The following is a 6,918-nucleotide window of genomic DNA, read 5'->3' as shown; positions in this document are numbered from 1 at the left end:
CCAGAGAAGAAATAGACATAAGGAAGCTTGCGAAAAAGAAGCACAGGACAGGTCAAATGAAGAAGTTTAGTGAAGAAGATTAAGGTATTAATATAAAGAAAACTCTGAAGTCATTGACCGAAGTGGCCAGTCTTATATTATACAAAATGTCCCGTAAAAGAACCGACTCAGAGGCGTATAGGGAGCGCAAAATATATCGATTGGGACAGATTTACCCCTATAACAAGTTGCATCCATGAGGAGATATAGTACCTCAAATTTCGAAAAAAATTAATTTCTTTGTAACACTTCAACTGAAAAAATACCAAATTTAGTACACTGTATGAGATTGTGAAGGGCATCCAGTAATGGTAAGGAAAAGGCGACCGAATCAATCTGGGGGGTAGTTTTTGTCGGGTTAAACTCATTCCACTTTAGTAGTCGCGCGTCGCGTCGCTTCAACTTACGTTGTAACTTATTATTATTTAAAATTTTTTTAAATATTTTTGTGAATTGTGAGTCCATCATTTACAAATGTTTGTATCTTCTGTTTTTTCTATTTCCATTTTTCAATTATTTATATTTAAAATTTTTGTGAATATACAATTTATTTTTCAAATTATATTCTGGGTATAGTTTTATCTTTTGGACTTCATTGTTTTATTTCTGGAATTGTAATATTTTATTATTTTTTTTTCTCTAATTTTTTTGAATCTTCAATTATTTTCTCATATTTAAATCTCAAGTCTAATTTTGTGGATAAATATTATATTTTCAGTGTATTATTATTCCGATTTTCAATTGTTACTCTGAAATGTTAGAAATAAATTAGTTATTCATCGTTACTGTATTCTTGCATAAATTTTATTTTTCTTTATTTTTAAACTTTTTATTTTTGAGAGGAGGTTGTTATGGAAATGTCCAAATTAATTTTTATAGTTGTGTCCGTCCAAGATTGACTGGTGAAAAAATTCCTACGTTGTGTTTAATTTCTATAGTTTGTTTGTGTTAATGAGATGATCTCTTTAATACTAGCACCTTCCATCGATATATTACAATCAAAACTATATAGATCCTACTGATTTGGTTGAAAATGTATATCTATCTGAATAAATTGCACTGGTCGACAAAATTTTTTTTTGTAAAACAAGAATGAATAGCAAATTTTGGTAAAATGGACCTATAAAAATACGAAAATAAGAAAAAAATAATTGTAACACGTAAGGCTTTTAAGTTATATTTATAGAACCATATTCATTGGTGAAATATTTAATATTTATTAAAAAAAATAATTTCACGTTTTTTAAATCATATATATTGACAATATTTATTGTTTACATCTAATAAACATGCCTCACATCTATTAAAAAATCACTTTAAATATCTATTAGCTCTATCATGGCCGAACCCATCGTCCTTGATACCGAATTTCCATTGTTCTAATTAATATCTTGGTGGAACCCTGCTCATCATTGACAGCTCCCAAATTTTCGAGAAAAATGTCAGATGGGAATAGAGGAAATGAATTTTCAATGACATTCGAGCACCAAGGGATTTGTAGGCGTCTAGAAATTCATCAATTAATTGTTGGTAGTTTGTTATCAATATTGTTGCTAAATCATTCAATTCACTTTATACACTCGAATGTGGCTCACCGGGACCGGTTCTTGAAGTAAAAATAGGGTCGGTGCATTATTCTTCGGAGCTTCCTGATGATACGTTGTCTCCAGTATCTTCTAAAACTAAATGCGCAATCGGTACTGGTAAATCTTCGTTATGGTGAACAGGTCGTATAGCAGACGGCCAATTTGGATACTCGATCTTATGATGGACATACCGGGTCATACCAAAGATCGACGTTTGGCTAAATCGGAGTTATGGCGAGGTCAACTATTATCTGACGCCGATGTTGTCAGGACATGGATGCTTTCGGACATATCTTCATCGCTTCAAGTATGATGATTCACCGGAGTGCCCGTCCTGCCCAGGAATCAATGAAGACGCAGAGCACGTTTTCTTTGACTGCCCACGATTCAATCCACAACGAGATGAGCTGGAGACGATCCTAAAGAAGAGAATCCAGCCAGAGACAATAGTAGAAGAAATGCTGTCATCAGAAGCTGCCTGGAACGCTATCAATTCGTTTGTCACGGAAGTCCTTGCGGAACTGCGTTCCATTGAAAGAAGAAGAGCGAATGACGTCCACTAGAAGAAAGAAGATATAAAATCTTAGCTACCAGAAGGAAGAGCAGCAGCTAATTCCTCCCTCTGCGATATAATGCCTAAAAGGCGGGTCCGCGGGGGATGAGAGGATAGAAGATGAGAGGTTTAGGGTTTAGTGAGTAGGGGTAGAGTCACCTTCTCTGACGGGGAGCATACCCCAACCGAGCACCTCCCTCAGTTTGACGTTACTTGGTAGTTTCAGTCTTAACAGTCCATCGTGTACATGACATTTCACAGGAGTGGGTCTAGTACAGAGCCCTGAGGTACACCTCCTGTAATATCGTACTCCTTAGGACCATTCTTCGTGTCATATTTGAGAACTCTATCGGTAAAGTAGCTGGCTACTATCCTACACAGATATTCTGGAACGCTTTTCTCTCTTAGAGCTTGCATGATGCAGTTCCAGTTGGCGGAATTGAAGGCGTTTTTGATGTCTAATGTCGCCACCAGGCAATACTTCTTTGTGCCGCCTTTCCATCTGCCTCCATCAGCTCCTCTTCAGTGACAGATGGTATGTCGTCCAGTTCACTTGGAGCCAACTGGTAAACGAAATTTCTTTGCTGTGGGAACAGCGCAGTGACGATTTTTTGAAGGAGATGAGGACACGTAGGTGATAGCATTTGTTGTTTTTTCAAGTGGGTCATGACCAACTTATAAGGCCTACCCCACACGTCTTTGTCTATGTCTTTGTATATAAGTTCTTTCCAGCATCTTCTTTTGCTCTCTTTGATAGCTTTATTCAGCTCATGACGCGCTTTTTTGTACTCTGCGATTAACTCCGTTGAGTTGGGCCATTGATAGCTGCGCTGAGAGATTCTTCTCTTCCTATGACACTCTTTACGAAGGCTGCTGATGTGATCGTTCCACCAATGCACTGAAGACCTTGAGTTCATGCCACGTTTACGAGGCATACTTGCATCACAAGCATGTGTTACTCTCCTCATCAGGACCTTAGTCTGTTCTTCCACACATCCAAAGTTGATCGTATCACTGTCGAGAGTTATTAGCAATAATTCTGGGTCAAAAGACTTTACTTTCCAACCAACGTTGTTAGATAGCTTGATATGCCTCCTGAAGTTCTGGTTGCTTGATATTTCCCAGAATATTGCATGATGATCGCTGGCGGTGTAGATATCCAATACTTCCCATTTGTCGTTACCTTTAGCAAGGCTACTACTGACAATAGTGAGATCTACAATCGAGCTTGCGTCGCCCTTGGTGTAGGTCGGTGTGTCACCGCTGTTGAACAAGACTACATCTAGTGTAATAAAAGCCTCCAGCAGTGCCTTCCCTCGTGCGTTGCTATGTTTGCTACCCCAGTCGACTGCCCAGGAGTTGAAGTCTCCGGCTATCGCTACTGTATGGTATTACTTCGCATCTTCGATTAGTCGATCCAGGAAATCAGTGAAGTCACCAATAGAGAGGCTAGGTGGTGCATAGCAGCTATAGAAGCTGATGCCCTCTACTGATGCTGCTACAAAGCCGGCATTGTTGTTGTCGACTGCGTTCTGGAAAGTGTAACGGTATATAATACCGTTATGCTAGCAGAAATAATAATTAGAAATATTAAGACCAATAGTGTGTTATTCCGAAAAGAATCTCATTTATATAAAATTCAAATATTGCCGCCAGTTATGGCATTGCGCCTTCCGGCGAGCGCCAAATATCCATAAGCATATGCTGCTAACACAAAAGATTCATTTTCTTGTGTGTCGCCGTGCTGAGCGAATGTGCATCGATTACCGGCAAACGCAAGGTAGGATTATTTTCTAATTACAGTTTATAACTAATTCAGATCTAATGTTTTTCTCATAATAATCGATTTATTTGGATTAAATATTGTATAATTTCAAGCTAAAATTTCTCCCAATGTAATTATCCAGTTTCAACGTTTTTCACAAATAGTTTTTTCTTAATTGAAGGAATATGGTCTGGTAATTAAACACCATCACCTGCTAATTTACTAATGGCTAGCTAATTCCTGAATTCGCTTATTTGTCATACTGACAGATCAACGTTTAGCGAATATGAATTCGGATTGGCATGCTCGAAGAGAATATCTTAAGCTAGACATGTGAAAAGCACGTGGTTAGCATTCAAGCCAACCACATACATATATGTCGAGAACTCACGATAGTTTGTAATTCTTTTTTAAATATCTCCTCAATATCTGACACAAGATCTAAGTAATGTGCCTATATGTTTTAATTATACCTTCGGAACACTGAACTAATGGTTTTTGCTTCGTCAAGTTTTTGGGGTTTACTAGCTAATTTTTGTGTTTTTATAGCTGATTTTTTGGGTTTTATAGCTAATTTTGGATTTTTATAGCTAATTTTTGGGTTTAGAAAACCCCAACAACTAGCTATAAAAACCCAAAAATTAGCTAAAAAACCCAAAAATCAGCTATAAAAACCCAAGAATTAGCTATGAAAACCCAAAAATTAGCTCTAAATCCCCAAAATTAGCTAGAAAAACCCAAAAATTAGCTAAACAACCCCAAAAATTAGCTAGAAAAACCCAAAAACTACCTACAAAAACCTAAAAATTAGCTATAAAAACTCAAATCTTGAAGAAACCAAGGTTTTTGAGGTCGGTTCCAATCAATTATCATTAACAAACCCAAAAATTAGATAAAAAACCCAAAAATTAGCTAAAAAACCCAAAAATTAGCTATAAAAACCCTATAATTAGCTGTAAAAACATGAAAATTAGCTATAAAACCCTAAAAATTAGCTAGAAAATCCAAAAATTAGCTATAAAAACACAAAAATTAGCAAGAAAAATCCAAAAAATAGCTATGAAAACTCAAAAATTTGCTATAAAAACCCAAATCTCGAAGAAACCAATGTTTTTGAGGTTGGTTTCAATCAATTATCAATAACAATTTTTGGGTTTTTATAGCTAATTCTTGGGTTTTTATAACTATTTTTTGGGTTTTTATAGCTAATTTTTGGGGTTTTATAGCTAAATTTTGAGTTTTTCTGGCTAATTTTTGGGTTTTTCTGGCTAATTTTTGGGTTTTTGTGGCAAATTTTTGAGTTTTTCTGGTTAATTTTTGGGTTTTTCTAGCTAATTTTTGGGTTTTATAGATAATTTTTGGGTTTTTATAGCTAATTTTTGGGTTTTCTAACAATTTATTGGTTTTTGTGGATAATTTCTGAGTTTTCCTAGCTAATTCTAGGGTTTTATAGCTAATTTTTGAGTTTTTCTGGTTAATTTGTGGGTTTTTCTAGCTAATTTTTGGGTTTTATAGATAATTTTTGGGTTTTTATACCTAATTTTTGGGTTTTCTAACAATTTATTGGTTTTTGTGGATAATTTCTGAGTTTTCCTAGCTAATTCTAGGGTTTTATAGCTAATTTTTTTTATTTTTGTGGCTAGTTTTTGAGTTTTTATGGCTAATTTTTGGGTTTTTCTAGCTAATTTTTGGGTTTTATGGCTAATTTTTGGGTTTTTGTGGCTAATTTCTGAATTTTCCTAGCTAATTTTTGAGTTTTTCTAGCTAAATTTTGGGTTTTTCTGGCAAATTTTTGGGTTTTTCTGGCAAATTTTTGGGTTTTTGTGGCTAATTTCTGAGTTTTTCCAGCTAATTTTTGAGTTTTTCTAGCTGAATTTTGGGTTTTTTGGCTAATTTTTGGGTTCCATGGCTAATTTTTGATATTTTTTGGCTAATTTCTGGATAAATTTTGGGTTTTTTCTGGCTAATTTATGGGTTTTATGGCTAATTTTTGAGATTTTTTGGCTAATTTTTGAGTTTTTCTGGCTAAATTTTGAGTTTTCTGGCTAATTTTTGGGTTTTATGGCTGATTTTTGGGTTTTTCTGGCTAATTTTTGAGATTTTTTGGCTAATTTTTGGGTTTTTCTGGCTAATTTTTGGGTTTTTCTGGCTAATTTTTGGGTTTTATGGCTAATTTTTGAGATTTTTTGGCTAATTTTTGAGTTTTTCTTTTTTATATATATATTCTAGCCAGAAAAACTCAAAAATTAGCTAAAAAATCTCAAAAATTAGCCATAAACCCAAAAATTAGCCAAAAAAAACCCAAAAATTAGCTAGAAAAACTCAAAAATTAGCTATAAACTCATAAATTAGCCATAAACCCATAAATTAGCCAGAAAAACCCAAAATTTAGCCAGAAAAATTCAAAAATTAGCCAAAAAATCTCAAAAATTAGCCAGAAAACCCAAAAATTAGCCAGAAAACCTAAAAATTAGCCAGAAAAACTCAAAAATCAGCTAGAAAAACTCAAAAATTAGCTAGAAAAACCCAAAAATTATCCAGAAAAACCCAAAAATTAGCCAGAAAAACTCAAAATTTAGCCAGAAAAAATCAAAAATTAGCCAAACTCAAAAATCAGCCAAAAAATCTCAAAAATTAGCCATAAAACCCAAAAATTAGCCAGAAAAACCCAAAAATTAGCCAGAAAAACTCAAAATTTAGTCAGAAAAACTCAAAAATTAGCCAAAAAATCTCAAAAAGTAGCCATAAAACCCAAAAATTAGCCATAAAACCCAAAAATTAGCCAGAAAAACTCAAAAATTAGCTAGAAAAACTCAAAAACTAGCTAGAAAATCTCAAAAATTAGCCAGAAAAACTCAAAAATTAGCCAGAAAAACTCAAAAATTATCCAGAAAAACTCAAAATTCAGCCAGAAAAACTCAAAAATTAGCCAGAAAAACTCAAAAATTAGCCAAAAAATATCAAAAATTAGCCAT

Source organism: Diorhabda sublineata, chromosome 3 (genome assembly GCF_026230105.1).
Source record: "Diorhabda sublineata isolate icDioSubl1.1 chromosome 3, icDioSubl1.1, whole genome shotgun sequence".
NCBI classification, from domain to species: domain Eukaryota; kingdom Metazoa; phylum Arthropoda; class Insecta; order Coleoptera; family Chrysomelidae; genus Diorhabda; species Diorhabda sublineata.
This window is presented reverse-complemented; position numbering follows the sequence as displayed.